The following is a 19,209-nucleotide window of genomic DNA, read 5'->3' as shown; positions in this document are numbered from 1 at the left end:
TCCGCTGTGAACCTCAGAGAAGCCACGTCCCCTTTGTAGCCTCAGTTTCTCTTAAACTTTCGGGTCCATCGCAATCACCCCGGTCACTGGTGACAATTCCTGGGCCCTGACAGGGGGTGGGTAATGCAGGAGTCTGCAGCCCACCCTGTGGGAGACACAGCCTGGATGATGAGCCCAGGCCCTGAGTGGGCACTGAGGGCTGGCAGGGCCCCCAGACCCTTTTCAGCTCCGGGAGTGTTGAGGGCGGACAGCTCTCTGTGGTCACCCTACCCACGTCCACTGCCAGGGTCACATCTTCTCCCCAGCACAGCCATCATCCAGTGACTGGTCGAGGAGGAGGGGGTGCCAAGGCCTAGCCCCTGGCCCCAGACCAGAGCAGCTCTGCGGGACCAGCTCAGCTCCAAGGTTCCGTCATCACCGCATCCCAGCTTGACTCTCCCTCACCTGGTCCTGCTTCCTTCGCTCCCCAGTAAGTCTCTTGCATGTTAATCTCTGCCTCAGAGTTGGCTCCAGGAGCCTGCAATGGTGCTTCCCAGACCTCACACAAGAGTCCCTAGCCCTTGTAGGGGTCTTTCACGTAGAAAGCGTGTGCCTCGTGCCAGGGATGCAGAGACACACGGAAGATCCTCACAGTTCAATCGGGGTGCGAACAGGCCAACCAATGACTGCAGGACGGTGAGCCCAGGGCTCAGAGAGGTTTGTACAAATGCCATGGGTCACAAAGGATGGAGACCCTAATCCTGCTGGGAGGCGCGTAATCCATGGAATGGTAGTGTCCAGGAGACAAGGAAGCGCTAGGTGGCTTTGAAGGGCAATCAGGATGTTGTCAGGCAGGTAAGGGGGCACCGGTGCAGGAAGGCAGCTCACGCACATGTGCACTTTCCCCTGGAGAAGTTCTCTCTTCTGGGAAACCAGAGGTTCGGGAAGGAAGAGGGGAGAGACGGCGTGCAGAGATGAGCGTTCCCAGCAAGTAAACATTTGCTGTTGTTTTTCACCCAAGCTAAGTGAGTGGGACAGAAAATGACGTGGTGGCAGCCCGCCAGCCCGGGCAGGAGAAGCACACCAGGTCCGCGCACAGCGAGCTCCTCCAGTGCAGCCTGGACGATAATTATCTACCAGTTGTCCTGCTAGAAAACGCTCTGGATCTGGAGGCGTTTACAACAAAACAGCGTGTCCGGGAGCCTTGGGCGCCATCTCACAGTGGAGGGGGCAGACCTCCCCAGGGGTTGATCAGCCTGGCCGTGGAGCCAGGCCCCTCTCCCCTGCGCCCACGGGCAGGGCATCCCCACCCAGCTGCCTAGCTGCTGGTGTCATGGGTCACCCGGAGTGTCCTGCCTCCCCAGGGACTGAAAGCTTTTCAAGACTGAGGACAGTGTCGTATGCAGCCAGCACTAATCAATCTATGGCAAAGGCTACAATGGGTCCAACCAGTGTCCACTGTGCTCGACCCTGTTCTGGGTCTCTAGCCCTTGTCCTGGAAATGACCACTGTCTGGTGGGAGAGAAGGATGAATAGAAACAAGGAGTAAAAAGGGCACTGACAGAGGTAACTCAGGGGTCCCTGCCACCCACAGGAGCACAGCAGAGGGCCCCAACCCCGGTTACTCTAACTATTGAGGACAGTTTCTCAGAGGCCCCAAAGGTAGAGTAGGAGTTCACAAGTGCAGGGAAGGCTGTTAAAGGGAGAGGGAACAGTGTGTTTGAGGTCCTGGAGGGGAAGGGCATCTGTAGAAGTGGAATGAGAGGCGCTCCGGAGAGATGGCAGAGTCCAGGCAGAACCCTGAGGGATTGGCCTTGGGAAGCCTCAGAAGGGTTTTAAGTCAACCATAAAAATGCCTTTTCATGAAAATCACTTTGTTTTCTAAAGATGGCTTCCAAAGCTTGAAGCCCAACCTGAGAAGATGAGATTTGACCCAAAGAGAGCAAGAAACAATTCTCGAATCTGTTAATGCCAAATTCACGCGAAGGCCACAGACCAGGGTCCACTTGGGTTGGCCCTTCCTACCGATACGTGGAAGAGCAGCTCCCGGGGAGCCTGAAAGGCCAGACTCAGCCCAGTCCTTGAAGGGATCCCTGGGAGTTCCTCCTCTACCAGAGAAGCAACCGGGGGCCTGAGAGTGGAGGGTCTTCTCCGTCAGGAACAGCACGGCACCCAGTGCCCATGGGCCCCAGAAGAGGTCAGCAGGCTCTATCAGGTGTGGTTGTGGCCTGAGGCCTGATGCCAGAAATAATCTCTGCCCTTTTGTTTTCCTTATTTCCTGCTAGAAGGAGAAACATCCTAGCGCAGCACTCCTTGTGAAGTTAGGGGGAAGTCCCCAAGCTTTCAAAAGGTGTTTTATCCTTTTTCTGATTGGATGAGTAGGACAGGAATGAGAGAGAAGGAGAGGGAGAGAAAAGGATGAAGGGATGAAGGAATACAGGGAGTGATGGAGGGATGGAGGAAGAGGGAGAGAGGGAAGTGTGAGTGCAGGAAGAATAAGACACTTACTGCCCTGAAAAGAGCTTTAACTACAAACTCCTGAATTTACAGGAGGGAGGGGAGGAGGCTGGTCTCAGCCCTCAGGACGTTCCTAGCAGCTGGGTGGGGGCATTTCTGGTTGGGTTGAGACAAGTTGCAACAGTCAGGATCCAATCAAGACACAAACCACCGCGATCATTTGCACACAGAGAATTTAACATAAAGAATTCTGAGATATAAAGCTATTAACTAGGTGACTGGAAAAACAAAAGGAGAACTCTGAAATATCCTGGAGATAACAATACACGGAACAGTTTGCCACCCCTAGGACTGCAAGAACCAAAGGAATTGTTCAGGATGTCTAAAACTTGGAAGTTTTGAGGGTGGGACCCACAGAGTTGAGCCCCAGGCATCTGGTAGGGGTCCTGTTTGGCTGGTCCTGGGGTCTCTGAGCTGGAGGAGGGGTCCTGGGGAGTTGGGACCCAGACCTCTGAGGCTCTGCTTGTCTGGTCCTGGGGTCTCCGGAGAGGAGGGCAAATGAAGCTGGTCTATAAGGGGTAGAAGAAAAGGGAAACTGGATCCAGCTGCTGATGCCAGGGTGAAGGAGCATAGCTGGGGTGACACTCAGAGGAAGGGCAAGTGCCTTGAGCCTTCTGGGCTCCCCCGTCACCCCCTGTTGGCAGAGCCCAATAGAGAGGCTGTGCAGAGTCCCATCCCCAGGACCATGGATCTGGCTCCAGAAGTAGATTTGGAGCTGAGAGAAAATACGGTAATTGAGATTCGAGCTTTTAGCAAGGGAGCACGAGCCTTCTTTGCGTGTGGGAGGGCGGGCAAGGCTTATGTTGGGACGAGGACTGTTAATGGGTGTCAGTATAGGAAATGCGGAAAACAGGGCGGGAAACAAGAAAGAAAATCACTCCTAATTCTGCTCCCCCAGATGACCGCGGCTAACATTTTGGTGTATTGCTTTCCAGTTGTTTTTCAAAACATGGTTATGATCTTACATATATAATTTCACATGCTAATTTTTGGTTCTATATCACATCACAGTGTGTTATGGGTGGGTGTGTCCCCACAAAAGTGTTGACGTCCTCACCCTCAGAACCCATGAATGTAACGTGATATGAAAATAGGGTCTTTGTAGACGATCAAGTTAAGATGAAGCCACACTGGAGCAGGGTGGGCCCCTAATCCGATGTGACTGGTATCATTATAAAAGGAGAAAATTGGGACACAGACACCCACACAGGGAGAATTCCACGTGGAGGCTGAAGTTGTGTTGCTACAAACCAATGAGCACCAAGAATTGTCAGAAGCCACCTGCAGCTATAGGAGAGAGGCCTGGAACAGAGCCTCCCTGGAGCCTCCGCAGGAACCGACCTGCAGACACCCTGACCTCAGGCAACCAGCCTCCAGAGCTGAGACAACACATTCGTGTTATTTAAGCCACCAAGTTTGTGATACTTTGTTACAGCCGCCCTAGTAAAGTAACAGCAAACTAAAGACAAAGAATGGTATGAGCATCTTCTGGTGTTATTGTAAACTCTTCCCAAACATAATTTTAATTACATATACTACTTCTCTAAGTGGATATAGGCTAATGTGCCCTATTTGGGGTATCTTTTAACTGTCGTAAATGGCATTATATTGGTCAGATTTTTCCATCAATCTTGCTTTCTTATTTTGTATTATTTCCTTTAGATTTCTTGAAGTGAAATTATTGGGTAAAAATATACACACACACACACACACACACACACACACATATGGCTTCTAACAAAACAAAATTTTTACTAATTATAAAATTAACACATACAGATAATTTGCAAAATAAAGGAAAGGATAAATATTTTTTAAAATGTTATGCCAGTCAGAGATGGCCCACACCATTTTAGCCTACTTTCTTGCAATTATTTTTTCAGGTTCCCAGCACTTACAATTGCTTTCCATAAAATTACATTTCCAGGGCTTCCCTGGTGGCGCAGTGGTTGAGAGTCCGCCTGCCGATGCAGGAGACGTGGGTTCGTGCCCCGGTCCGGGAAGATCCCACACGGTGCGGAGTGGCTGGGCCCGTGAGCCATGGCCGCTGAGCCTGCGCGTCCGGAGCCTGTGCTCCGCAACGGGAGAGGCCACAGCAGTGAGGGCCCGCGTACCGCAAAAAAAAAAAAAAAATTACATTTCCACCACAAACTGTATATGAGAAAGTCTGTTTTGCAACATCTTCACCAGTCCTGAATATTATGACCTTTTAAAATCTTGGAGAATTTGAGTGGTAAAGCTCATGTCATAGTTTTACTTGGCCTTTGATTTCTAGGGGATTGAACATTATAAAGTGTTTTTAGCTATTTATTGGCTCTCTGTCTAATGAAGTCCATTTTGTTTTTTAAAAAATCAAGATCTCAGTTTTTTTCTTATGCATTTGCGTCTCTTTTAAACATTAGATGTTAACCTCTTGTTATAGTGGCTACAGGGTTTCTTCCATCCTTTTTTTAACTTTTAATATGGGTCACCTTTTAATGCTCACTTTACCTATTCAAATCTACTGATCTTCCTCTTTGCAATCTCTTCCACTACATTTCGGTGGTTCTCCTTGCTCAGAATGTAAGTTATTTATATGTTCTAGACATCTTATGGCTTTATGTTTTTGTATTTAATTCTTTGGTCCATCTGAAATTTGTGTTGGAGTATAATATAAAATGTGAAGCTAAAGCTTTGGGATTTGGGTTTGTTTTCTTTTTTTTTTTTTCTGCACAGGCTCCGGACGCGCAGGCCCAGCGACCATGGCTCACAGGCCCAGCCGCTCCGCAGCATGTGGGATCTTCCTGGACCGGGGCACGAACCCATGTCCCCTGCATCGGCAGGCGGACTCTCAACCACTGCGCCACCAGGGAAGCCCTGTTTTCTTTTTTTATTTAAAAAACAGCTTTCACATTGTGCCTGTACCAACTCCTGAATGATCTTACCCTGTTTTGAGGCTGACCTCAGCACAGGTTCAGTTTGGATGGATTCTAGAGTTAGAGTCGGTTTCATTGATCCAGACCTATTTATGCTAGTCCCTTACCTTCCAGCATGATGTTTTGAAAAGAGGTAGGGCTAGTTTTTCCTCATTTTTTTCTCTCTCTCTCTTTTTGGTGTGCGTGAGTTTTTGTTTTCCCCTAACTACTCACATCTGTTTATCTTCCAGGTAGCATCTGACATGAGAGGGGCTTCCCTTTGAGCCCCTGTCTCCCAAGGTCGAGTCAGTTCCTCCCCCACTATATTTCTGACACCCCTGGAGCCAGCCAGAAAGAGAAGAAGCACTGAGGCTATGAGCCCTGAACCCCTGCTTATTCTAGAAATAGAGAAATCTGAGTCCCCAAGGTGTGAACAGCGCAGCCAGGGCATGTGCTGGAGGAAAGGGGAGGAGAACCTGAACAACACCCCACCTTTCAGGACTGAGTACACCTGCCCTGGTCAGAGAGTGGTGGCATTTCCCAAGCCTGACTGATGGCAGGAATCACCCAGGGCTTATCTCCATTCCTGGGTCCAACCCAGACCTGGGGAACCAGAATCTCCCAGGGAGGAGCCCAGGAATCTGTGTACCTGGGAGATTCTTCACATCAGACAAGGCTGGAAAACACAGAGCTAGGAGAAGAAGGCAGAGAAAAAACTAAAACCAGGACGTTATTCTGGACTTGCCCAGACAGCAAAATTGGTACCAAGAACCAAGGAGGTAAGAAACCCTCGGAAGGGCTCCTGCAAGGGCATGAATTCCAGCTGGGTCAGAGATCTTGAAGATAGGATCAAATGGAAGGAATGAGAGCCATCCTGGCAGGCAGGATTTGTCAGGCCTGGGTGGAGCAAAAGGAATATGTCAGGAAGCAGAGAAGGATCCTGAATATCTTCAGCAAACATTTACAGAGCCTTCTGGTGGGTACAGGAGACACAGGGACAAATAGAGTGTGTGGTCCCGTCCTTAAAAAGCTCATAGGTAAAGAGAAGATTACAGTAGAGTGTGCTAAGTGCCTAGGAGAGAAGGATGTCTGGGAGGTGATAATTAATTTTGCCTAGAGCAATCGAGATCGACTTCACAGGGAAGACCACCTTGCGCGGGACTGGAAGGATGCCTAGTAGATTCTTGGGTAGTGGTTGGGATGGGCTTGACAGGTGTGGAGAGGAAAGGTGGAGACATTTTTTTTGAAGCAGAAACGAATTGAGAAAGGCTGAGAAGCAAGAAAATGCTTGGTGTTTGGGGGAAAGTGTAAGTGGTTCAGTCCAAAAAATGTCTAGTGTGTTTGCAGGAGCCAGGCTACGGAGAAGCTCGGGCTTAACTCTGAGTTCAACAGGGAAGCACAAGAGGGTTTAAATAACACCATGAGGTGATCAGATTTGCAGTTTAGAGAGATCACTCCGGCTGCCGTGAAAATATTGATTTAAGGGAGGGGAGATCAAAAGTAGAAAAACTGTTTAGGAGGTCGTTATAAAAGTTCAGTCATGGGGCTTCCCTGGTGGCGCAGTGGTTGAGAGTCCGCCTGCCGATGCAGGGGACACAGGTTTGTGCCCCGGTCCGGGAAGATCCCACATGCCGCGGAGCGGCTGGGCCCGTGAGCCATGGCTGCTGAGCCTGCACGTTCGGAGCCTGTGCTCCGCAACGGGAGAGGCCACAACAGTAAGAGGCCTGCGTACGGCAAAGGAAGAAAAAAAAAAAAAATTGGAGTGACTTTTTTGTAGAGTCCATTGGCTTTTCTGTATAGGTGATCATGTCATCTGCAAATAAAGTTTTGCTTACTTTTTAATTTGATGCCTTCGTTTTCTGCCTCATTGCATCAGCTATAAACTACAATGTGCAATTCTGCGCTGAAGCGGTGAGAGACTACATCCTTGTCCTATTTCTGATTTTCGGGGGAAAGCATCAAGTCTTTAACCATTAAGTAAAATGTAGGTGTTCTGTAGATGCCTTTTCCAGGTTGAGGAAGTTCGCTTCTATTCCTCGTTTGCTGAGAGCAGAGTTAGAAAGGGCAGATATGGAGTATTTAAACCCAATCTCTCAGACCTTAAAGCCTGAGTACTCAGCCCTTCTAGTAGCAAGCGTGAGTATTTTTTCTCCATTTCTTGCCAGTTCATTTTACAAAAGGCCATTCCCCTACCCTCTGAAAATATTTCTTTAACTAGGCAATGGGGAAGAAGAGATTTCTCAAAGGCTATTTCATCAGAAACTTGATGAACGTTCTGTTTTGCTCTAACGTACAGGTTCTTATTTCTCATCAGCTCGACTCTTTAATTTCATGTAAGTGGTGTAATTAGAGTGACTGTTAATTGGTGTATTACTAAGGTGCTATAATGGTATGTGACAAGCCTAATTAGCATGTGGTCTGGCACTCAGTGTTCTCAACGAATCGCTCGGAAACAGAGATCGTTCTCTCAAGAGTGGCACTTGATATGAACAGAAAGGTAGTGCAATTTTGAGGCAATGGGGGAAAAAAGGAAAGAAAATAATAACCTCCAATGTTTTTTGCTCATGGAAGTGGAGTTCTCACTGCCCGCGTGAGCATCACCTCCACAGTCAAAGAGACAAGGGTGCAGACCATGTGTTGGGCTCCACTTAACTGCAGAAGGTCGTACAAAGAAACAGCCTCCCATTGCCTCGGTAAACAAAGATACCTCTTTAACCCATGGGACTATTCTTTAAAATAGGTGTCCTCTAAAACACAGGGCCTTCACTACTTCCTTACCCTAGAATGTCCTGGAAATTTTCTACCTATTTTGGGATCCAGAAGTCAACTCACTCATTCTTTTTTCTAACAGTCAGCCATCAATCCATCTGATAAATATTTTCTGAGACCCAGTATGTGCCTAAGGCTCTAAGGAGATCAGAAGAGGAATGTGACGTGGTCCTGCCCTTGAGAAGGTCCTTGTCCCTGTTCACACAGCACCTGGGCTTCCTTCCACCAAGGCATTCGTCACAGAGCACAGAAACTGGCTTTCTACCACCAGTATCCCTTAGGGAGACAGTAGTTCCTTGAGGGTGATTTTATTCTACACTGTGCCCCCTCGTCCTTAAACATCTAGTACAACACCTGAAATATTAATTAACAGACTGTTAATATGAATCATTGCATGGCCTTAAAATGGGTGTTGGGGTGTTGTGGAAAGAATATTGCTTTAGAATTAGAACACTTGCCAGCTGGGTCAATCTGGATCAATTACTTTGTCCTTTTGAGCCTCAGTTTTACTTGTCTTCAAAATGGGAATAAAAAGGGAATTCCCTGGCAGTCCAGTGGTTAGGCCTTGACACTTTCACTGCCGGGGCTCAGGTTCAATCCCTGGTCAGAGAACTAAGATCCCGCAAGCCACGCAGCACAACCAAAACAAAAACAAAAACAAAAAACAAAAACAGAAACAAAAACCCAGAATGGGAACAAAAATAAACAGTTTTGAGACTGATGTGTAGATCAAATGATATACTTTATATGATAACATGTTTAGCTGCTAAGTGCTATTCCAATCAATTATTAAGTTATCTTATTAGTTATTAATTTAAAATGTCACCAGTACCATTTAAGATAACACCCCAATGACTCCAAGAACATTAATTGCCTCTTCTGTTCTGAAAGTTATCCAAAGTTGATTTCTACAATTCAGGGAACTCTTCTAATAACTGTCAGCCCTATTGGTCAGAAAGAAAATAAAGATAAGACTTTAATCAGTTTCCTAGAGATTTCTACTAAATACAATCTCATAGATGGTGTTTGTTTCATTTTTTAAATCAACTCAGAGCAGATAAATTATCCAGCCTTATGATTCAATGCACATCCATCTATTGTTTCTAGCGAAAAACCAATTCAAATAAGCCATGACCCATTTAATTGCCTAGCTTACAAAATTACGATTTTAATGCGGTTGAAATGATATTAACTGAGCTTGTGCCAAGCGTTGAGCTGGATACTAAGGGTACAATAGTGAGAGAAGCACACCAATAGTTTAGAAGCACACCTTCCAAACTAGCTTGGTTTGTAAATATAACTCACCTACTAAATAGCTGTAGAAGCTTAAAAAAACCTATGCTAGTGGCCAGAAGCCTTATTTCCATAGTAAAGTATTGGAAATAGCTAATAAGTAATGGTAAGTAAAAACTGGAGAAATGTCTTCCAGGTATGATGAAGTCTAGAAGATTCTTTGTACTTGGAACCACAGGTAACTGTATAATACCTTGTCTAGAAGCAATGATGGAAGAGTCAACTGGAGTTTCACAGACCACACAGATCTTGGGGTACTTAGAATATCCACAGTCAAAGAGTTGCTAAAAAGAGATAAAAAGAGTTGCTATTCTCTGCTGTTTGGGTAGAACACATCTGTTTTTTAAAGATTGACCTTTGAGCATGCAAATGGAAAGTCTGAGAGCATTCCACAGGGAGCTTGTAAGCACAGTGGAAAGTTGTCTGTCAAAAATGATGAAAAAATGGTGTCCCAAGAGAGAGAAATGAACCCCAGGGCCCAAGTTGCACAACTTGGTTGCTCACCATTCACGTTATAGACTCCAGGGGGCGCCATTATGTAGACAGCAATCTTGTACAGGCAGTGATTCAGGTTCTGAGTAAGGACTTTACCCAGGCCCTACTTTTGGGGATCAGTATTTAATAAACACCAGAACAATTTCATAATTATACACATATGTTATTTTAAGTTAGCATATTTTACATGTGCATGTAAATATACAGATATATTAATAAATTTAGCAAATTTGTACATAACTCGATCTGTAGACTCAATCTAGATCTTGAGTACCAAGATGAACAAGCCCCACAGATATCACCAAGGACAGCAACCTGAACTGGGTAGACATGATAGGTGGATTTCCTGGTTGGGTAAGTCAATTACCAAGGTCTCAATGAGTTAGTGAAACCACGCGTGTGTTAGCCAAGTCTACCCTGTAAAACTGTTGGAAAAATAATTACAATATCCTGCCATGTAATTCATAGACACTGAGACTTTATAAATTAAGAGATTGTGTATTAGAATATTTGGCATTTTGTCCAGTAGCTTCAAAAAACGAAAAAACAAAAAAGCATGAACTTATGAGCAAAGGGTTAATGCCTAAGAGTCTTATTCTGATGTCAAATTATTCTAAGTCAAGACAAGCGAGCTCTATAAATATATTTTGTTATGGCAGCCTCTCTCTGACTCTCAGAAACTTCTCTCAATGAATGTCATTATCCAAGGCTGCAACTTTCAGACTCTGCATGCACAGATAATGGCTGTTCATTCATTGTATAACTCCTGGCGAGGAACCGGTCTCAACTTCTCTTTTAAAAAGCTCAACAGGCTAGAACAAAAATGATTGGAGACAATGACAATAGCTTTTAAGTTCTTTCTAAAGGGGCATGATTTTCCAGAAGCATCTTCTTTAACCCTGTACCAATCCAATGTTACTTCTGCCCAGGTAATTCTTTCAAGTCCTTTTTAACTAGGCAGGTGCTCCAACATTTTAGTTTGGATATCAACTGACAAAGTAAAGGTACATTTATTCAAAATAAATCTTCAGGTTAGTCATTGTTATTCCACTGAGAAAAATAGGATTGGACTTTAACCATTCATTTAAGAAATAGTTATTCAGAGCTTATTAGGTGCCAGACATTGTTCTAGGTGCTGAAGATTCAGCTCTGAGCGAAGAGGCAAAGACCTGGCATTCATGAAACTTACATTCTAGTAGGGAAGACAGAAATAAGCAACAAATATATTTTAATGTGTCAGATGAGGAAGGGCTGTAAAGAAAAACGGCAGGGTGAAGTGACAGTGACAGACGTTTTTAAAAGCATGGTTGTTTTTTTTTAAATAAAAGGACATGGAGAAAATATTTGCAACAGATGTAGCTAACGAAGGACTTCTATCTAGAACCTAAAAGAAACTTGGCAACTCAATAATGAGACAACCCAATTTTAAAACAGGTTGAAGATTTAACAGATATCTCAAAAAGAAGGTATAGAAGTGGCCAATAGGCCCATGAAGAGATGTTCAATATCTTTAGTCATGGAAAAATGTAAATTAGAAAGACAATGAGATACCACTACAAATCAAGATGAGGAAGAAACGTTTTTTTTTTAAAGACTTACAATACCAAGCATTGGCAAGGGTGTGGGGCATGGAAATGTCATTATTGCCAGTGAGAATGTAAAGTGGGACAGGCACTTTGGAAAATCCTTCAGCTTTTTCTTGTAAAATTAAAATAAACTTACACTATGGCCCAACAATTCTACACCTCGGTGATTACCCAAGAGGAATGAAAACACCCGTCCACAGAAAAGACTTGTGAGTAATGTTTATAGTAGCTTTATAGACGATAGTAAAAAATGGGAAACCACCAAGACCACCACCTGCCCCCCCACAAATATGGATCCACAGGTCGATGGATAAACAAACTGGTATACTCATAAAATGAAAAAGGACACCTACAGATACTCACAACAAACATGGGAGAATCATTACGCTGAAGAGGAAAGAAGCCAGACACGAGTCCAGACTGCATGGTACCATTTATATGAAGTCCTAGAGCAGGCAAACCTCATCTGGAGGGCTAGAAACCAGATCAGCGGTGGCCTGGGAAGGGACAGAGGGGAGCATTGAGGCTCCGAAGGCAATAAAGGGACTTTGGGGGGTGAAGGATACACTCTATGTTTTCATTGGGGTGATAGCTACAAAGGTGTATATGTTTATCAAAACTCAGCAAACTGTTTACTTAAAATCCGTGCGTTGTACTGTTTGCAAATTACACTTTAATAAAGTCGAGACCCATTTCTAAAAGAAAGGAGCTCAGATGGAAGTTTAAAATTTAATAGATGGGTTCAAATAGATATTAGAACCGACAGGGAAATTTGGTAAATGAGGACGTAAAGAAATGATCCAGAATGCCGCACAGAGATGAAGAAAGGAAGGTTGACAGGAAGGATCGAGCGAGAAGTGCTAACGTATTGAACTTGGAGCTCTGTTAGGAAAGGAGTGAGCGAGACATCCCCCAGCTGATGCCACAAGGAGAAGGGATCAGCTTGTGTCACTAAGCCTCGCTCAGACTGCAGATTCACAGCAACGTAAATCACTGCTGTTGTTACAAGCTGCTAACTGTGAGGTAGGTTTCTTTTTAAATAAAACTGTAGATTGCTGGGATAGGTTTTGGTACCAGGAGTCTGGTGTCGCTGTAACGAAAACCTGCAAGATGTAGCCTTAGCTTTGGGACCAGACATGGTAGGAGCCAAAGGGCTTCAAGGAAGCTGCTGGTGAAGACTTGAATGTGAGAAAGGTGTTATCAGAGGCCAGAAGAACTTGCATGCAGGAGGCTAAAATTTAACAGTATTATCACCCATGGTAACGTGTAAGTGAGAAGCTGTACCCAAGGAACTGACAATCTAATTAAGGAAATTTCCAGGCGCAGTGGTGCTGTCTGGCTCCTCCAAGTTGCTTCTAATAAAATCAGAGAGCAGAGAAACAAAGTGATGAATGGCTCTTTAAATATAAAAAAGCGACCCACATGAACTGAAAAGTTTGGCCACACAAAAACCCACACACAACTGTGCAGAGCAACTGTATTCATAACCGCCAAAACTTGGAAGCAACCGAGATGTCCTTCAATAGGCCAATTAATCAATAAACTGTGATATAAATAAATATACAGTGGAGTATTACTCAGCAATAAAAAGAAATGAGTTATCAAGCAATGAAAAGACATAGAGTAAACTTAAATGCACATTTTCAAGGGAAAGAAGCCAGTCTGAAAAGGCCACATACTGTACGATTCCACAACAATAAAAGCCAAACAAAGGACAGAGGAATAAAATTGTGCTAAGATAGATAATAAAATGCGCTAAGAAGCTTACAATCCCAAATTAAAATGATATAAGTGAATATTTTTATGGCTTCTGGATAGGGAGCGATCTCTCAAGTAAATTCCAAAACATCATCTGTGAAGAAAAATATATACACATATAAATATGATGGTGTTAAAGTTAAAAAAATTGGGTCAAAGGCATGATTAAGAATCTGAACAACATAAGCCAAAGAATGAAGGAAGATTGGCAACATATATAACCAATAAAGGGCTTTTATCCAAAATATTTAAAAAAAAAAAAAAGAACTCTAGCACATCAGTAAGAAAGAGATAGTCAACACAGTAGAAAAATGGCCAAAAGACTACAACACAGTTCACAGAGGGAGAAACACAAAGGCAGAAAGAGATTTCAATCTCACGCATCGTCAAGAAAATGACATCATGATATGACTTTCCCATCAAATTGGAAAAAAAATAACGTTCTGACAATAACAGATCTTAGCGAGGGCATGTAGCAAGAAGAACCCTCATACACTGCTGATGGGAATGTTAATACATATAACCACTTGGGAAAACAATTTGGCGTGATCAACGACAGTTGAAACCCATACACTACGTATAACCCTGCAATTCCATTCCTGGATATAGGCTTTAAAAAAAACCTCTTGTAGGTATACACAAGACTCAGGGTAAGCATGTTCATTGCCGCACTGTTTGTAGTAAAAAAAAAAAAAATTGGGAACAGTACAATATCCATAAATAGTGGAATGGATGAATAATGTGTAGATCGTTCATCTAATGCACTACGACGTCACAATGAAAATTAATGAAATCTTGCTCAAGGCAAGAGCACAGATCCACCTTAAGAGCACATTGAGTAAAAGAAGAAAGTGCCTGGAGAGTATGAGTCCATTAATAGAATGTTCAAAACCAGGCAGAGCTAGACCACATTGTTAGAGTTACATACATAGGTGGTAAGACTGAAGAAACAGGGAAGTGTTTACCATGAAATTCAGAAAAGTGCTTATTTTCAGGAGCTAGGGAAGGGAGTATGAGCTGGGAGGGAACATCTGGTGTGGGGCGTGGGAGGACGGAGCTGGGGTGATGCCGGCGTTCTAGTTCCTGACCTGGGTGATGGGTACACAGGTGTTCACTCGAAACATGTTTATTTCCCTATACGTCGAAAGACTTCTTTTTTTTTTCTATTTGTGTTTGTTATATTCCACAGCTTAAACAAAACTGAGAAAAAGTTTAAGTAGCTTTCTCAGGGTCAAAGAGCTAGTTCCTCACAGATTCATGCAGGACAGTCTCACACCAAAACCTCTTAACCTCTATGCTACAGAGTCTCTGCGGTAACTGGCTAGTTAGTTAAGCATATATTAACCCCTCCAGAGCCCTCTCCACGAATGCTAATGTTGTTTTACCTCTCACTCTAACGAGCCTCCTGCCCAATGCCTTTCATCCAGGTATCAGTCTCTCCAGACTGATTTCATCCAAGAGCATAGCTAAGTCCTTCCTGGTCACATTTACAAACTTCTGAGTTGAAGAACCTCTTTAGGTACAGACATTCCATGAAGCACAAGTTCAGGGCCTTGCCCTTGTCACACGCCCTCCAAGGCCTCTGTCTCCAGATGTTAAGACATCTGGGCCAGGTGCACCCCTGAATAACAGCAGTTACGATTCTAGTAACCAGAGGGCCAGGCTAGACAAGCCATTCCTCTCCCACCGCGCTCAACGGCTGCGGTGTTTCAGCCTATACATGCTGCACGCGTCACACACACAATGGGCCGTCCTCAGAGCCCCTTCCCCTCCCCCGTGCCAATCAATACAGCTGATTGATTTCTTCCTAGGGACCAGATAGACTATTCACTCCTCTGACTCCCCCAGGCGATGGCCCAGGTCTGACGGGGTCATTTACTTCTTTGAGAATTCTTCACCAGCTCCCCAGTGCCAACGCCCCCCCCTCCCCTCCCAGACCGGAAAGCTCCCCGGCTCTAGGGCAGCTGGGTCCTAGGAGACAGAGCGGATTTGGAGAGAGCACAACATGCCTGTGGCTTCACTGATAAGAACTGAGAGAATAACTCAAGGGTGATGAAAATGGAAGGCCAGGCAGAACGAGCAGTGGGGAGTTTACTGGAAGGATCATCTAGGTAGAAAGCAGGAAGAGAGGAACTGGTAAAACTCCAGGAGAAGCTGGAAGGGCCAGGAATGGCAGACTGAGCTGGAGGAAACTCCTGAGATCCTTGGACCAGGCTGTAGGCACCTGTAGCAGAGGGTCTTGGCTAGGAAGGAAAGTGTTAGTAAAGGGAGTTAAACTGAGTCCGACACCACGAGAATAAAGTTCAAATCTGTAAGCTTGACTTTCAAAGCTCTCCCCAGATTTGATCCTAATTTCCCTTCCTGCTTCATCTCCCATCGCCCCTTACACAGGACATTGCCAAAGTTCATACCACCCAGACAATTAACCACCACGGATACGCCCCACGCTTTCCCCTCCCCCAGCTCTCCAATCACCATTTGCTGAGTGTGTCTGGCCAAAACGACCACCTAGTGCCTACCGGGCTCTGCGTTCAGTGCCCAACACTCATCCTCCCAGAAGGGAAGTAATGTGATGCCCACATTTCATTAGGGAAATTGCAGGACGTAGGAATCATAGGCGTCTGGTCACAGAGCCCAGGAGGGTTTGAGTCAGGTTGTGAATCCAAGTTCTCAGCCCAGCATTCTTCCTTCGGGGTTGCCCCAAGCCTAGCTGCGCTGCTGTGGGAGATGTGAGCCCGGCCGTGTCCTCAATGGGCTCTGCAGGCCAGGAGCAAAGGCCAGGCTGCTGCCCAGCACAGGGGACAGTCCAGGAGCTGGGCAGGTGCCTCGTGACAAGCGATGGGACCACAGGCTGCTGCTCAAGCTTGGAAGCACTTTAAGGGCAACTGGGAGTTGGGAGTGAAGGGACACAAACGTGCCACCCAGAAAATGTGGCTTTGGCGTAAGATTATTTTGACCTGAAGACACTTGAGAAGCAGCAGACCCTCTACCTAAAAGCAGGGTCTAAAATTTCCCGTGAGAAAGGTACCAGGAAGAGAAGAACGTTCTTATCACTGGAGACTGTAGTTGACGCCAGAATGGACCTGTACAAACAAACCTTCTGAAATAGCCCATAAGGTCTACTGGTTTCCCGCGTATATTTCCTGGTCACTGTCACAAAATTGACTGCCCCTAACCCAAGCCCTTTTGTCCTGTCACATTCCCACAATTTATTGTCTTTTGTGTAAAAAGTATATAAGCTTTTGGGCCTATAGCACCTTCTTCAGGTCTTCATTTTCCTTTTGAAGACGCCTGTGTAACTATGTCAATATGAAGTAACATTCGTATACTTTTCTCCTGCTAAGCTGTCGTACGTCCATTTCATTCTTAGACCCAGTCACGGAACCTAAGAGACTAGAAGGGAATTTTTGCTCTCCTGCAGAAGCAAAATCAACTGTACCGTAATATCTCATTTTTCTGGTACCAAAGTTTCTTTTCTCACAGCTGAGTACCCAGGACAAACCCCTGGCAAAACTCCTTTCCTGAGCTAGGCACGTGTTGCCATCAGAACAAAAAAACACATCCGTGTAAAGGCCTTCATGGTATCAGTGAAACTATACAATGCTTCTTAAAAGGAATGAGATTGTTAAAATCCATAAGTTTGCCCAGTATTTGGTGATGCCTTCAGCGTCAGCTATTGCTCATCTAAGGACACTGTAGTCCTGCCAATAACCAGTTGATAATCCCCGTGGAAGGGATACAAAGTTTCAGACAACTAGCAGTTGGCGGAGTGTTCTCGCATCTCTTCTCTCACTCCTACTCCCACAATAGCTCTATGGTGTGCTGGGCAGAGTGAGACTGTCACACTGCATCACTTACCACTGACGTCATGACAGACAGCAGACCCTGACAGCAAGAATACTTTCCCAAGGTGACTCTGCCAGCTTATTTCCCCCATCACTTCCCTAGTACCTATTAATTCTAGTAGACACTCTGCACGTATTATTTGATTAAATCTTCACAATATCCTGAGAAGTAGAAACTACCCTCTTTTTAGAATAATATTTGATTCTAAAATGTATGTACAAAAGCAGAGGCCAAGAATAGCCTGTAGTGTTAGGAAGATGTTGAACAAAGTGATGGACTTGGCAAATCTCAATCAGACATCCTCAAGAAGTGTTACAAAGCCAAGATGATGAAGACAGTGTAGTATCAGTTCAGAGACAGTCAGATTAGCTACTGCGCAGATAAAAAAGGGCAGACTGGTGAGCCAGGACCAGACCCCCATACACATGGAACTGGATTTATGACTGAGCAGGCACTGCAAATCAGAGGAAAAAGGATGGGATTTTAATAAATGGTGTTGGCGCTATTGGTTATCCATATGGTAAACATGGTATTCGATTCCTACCTCACACCATACATGAAAATCAACTCCAAGTGAATTAAAGATGTAAATACAAGTGATCAAACTATAAAATACTTAGAATGAAATATATGAAAATGTGTTTTTGATCTCAGGAAAGGAAAGAATTTCTTAAACTTATGTCACAAGAGGTACAAATAACAAAATGCCCAAATCATAGAGAAAAAGGTAAATAAAGTTGACTACATTAAAATGTAAAACACCTATTTGAAAGACACCATTAAGAGAATGCAAAGACTTTCACAGACTGGGGATAAAAATGCCCCAAAACTTGGAGAATTTATTTCTGATACATGTAATGGACAAAGCATTAAGTATCACTCACATAATAAAATAAACCTCATGGAAAATTTGGCAAAAGACTTGAAGAAACACTTTACCCAGCGAGAATCTTTTATAATCAATAAAGACATGGGACTTCCCTAGTGGTCAGCGGTTAAGACTCTGAGCTCCCAATGCAGGGGGCCCGGGTTCGATCCCTGGTCAGGGAACTAGATCCCACATGTCACAACTAAAGATGCCGCATGCCGCAACGAAGACCCAGCACAGCCAAATAAATAAATAAATACTTTTTTAAGATTAAAAAAGTAAATAAAGACATGAAAAGGTGCTCAACTTAATTACTAATTAGGAAAATGCAATTTTAAGTCATAATGAAATATATTTTACATCTGCCAGAGGGGCGACAATGAAAAAGTCTGAAAATATCAACTTCTGGTGAGGTTGGAGCAGCCAGAATATTTATACACTGATGGTGGGAGCATGAATTGATATAATTCCTTTGGAAAATAATTTGCCATCCTATGATAAGTATCTGTATGGATTCTGACAATTGTACGCCATAGTGAATACCCTAGAAGAACTTTTCCACCTGTGCTTATGAAAAGATGCTTAAAAAATGTTCAGGGTAGCACTGTTTACAATAGCAAAACTGGAAACAGTCCAAAAGTTCACCAATAATGAATAATTAAATGTATGATATACTAGTATAACAGAATATCATACAGAAAGGAAAATGAATGCATTGCAGCTGCATGAAAGATCATGGATAAATTTCTTTTTTAAAAAAATTGAAGTATAGTCATTTACAATAGCCAGGACATGGAAGCAACCTAAACGTCCATCAACAGATGAATGGATAAAGAAGATGTGGCACATATATACAATGGAATATTACTCAGCCATAAAAAGGAACGAAACGGAGTTATTTGTAATGGGGTGGGTGGACTTAGAGTCTGTCATACAGGGTGAAGTAAGTCAGAAAGAGAAAAACAAATACTGTATGCTAATGCCTATACATGGAATCTAAAAAATGGTACTGATGAACCTAGTGGCAGGGCAGGAATAAAGATGCAGATGTAGAGACACAGTGGGGGAAGGAGAAGCTGGGACGAAGTGGGAGAGTAGCATTGACATATATACACTACCAAATGTAAAATGGATGGCTAGTGGGAAGCCGCTGCATAGCTCAGGGAGATCAGCTCAACGCTTTATGACCACCTAGAGGGGTGGG

Source organism: Tursiops truncatus, chromosome 14 (genome assembly GCF_011762595.2).
Source record: "Tursiops truncatus isolate mTurTru1 chromosome 14, mTurTru1.mat.Y, whole genome shotgun sequence".
Classification (NCBI taxonomy): Eukaryota; Metazoa; Chordata; class Mammalia; order Artiodactyla; family Delphinidae; genus Tursiops; species Tursiops truncatus.
This window is presented reverse-complemented; position numbering follows the sequence as displayed.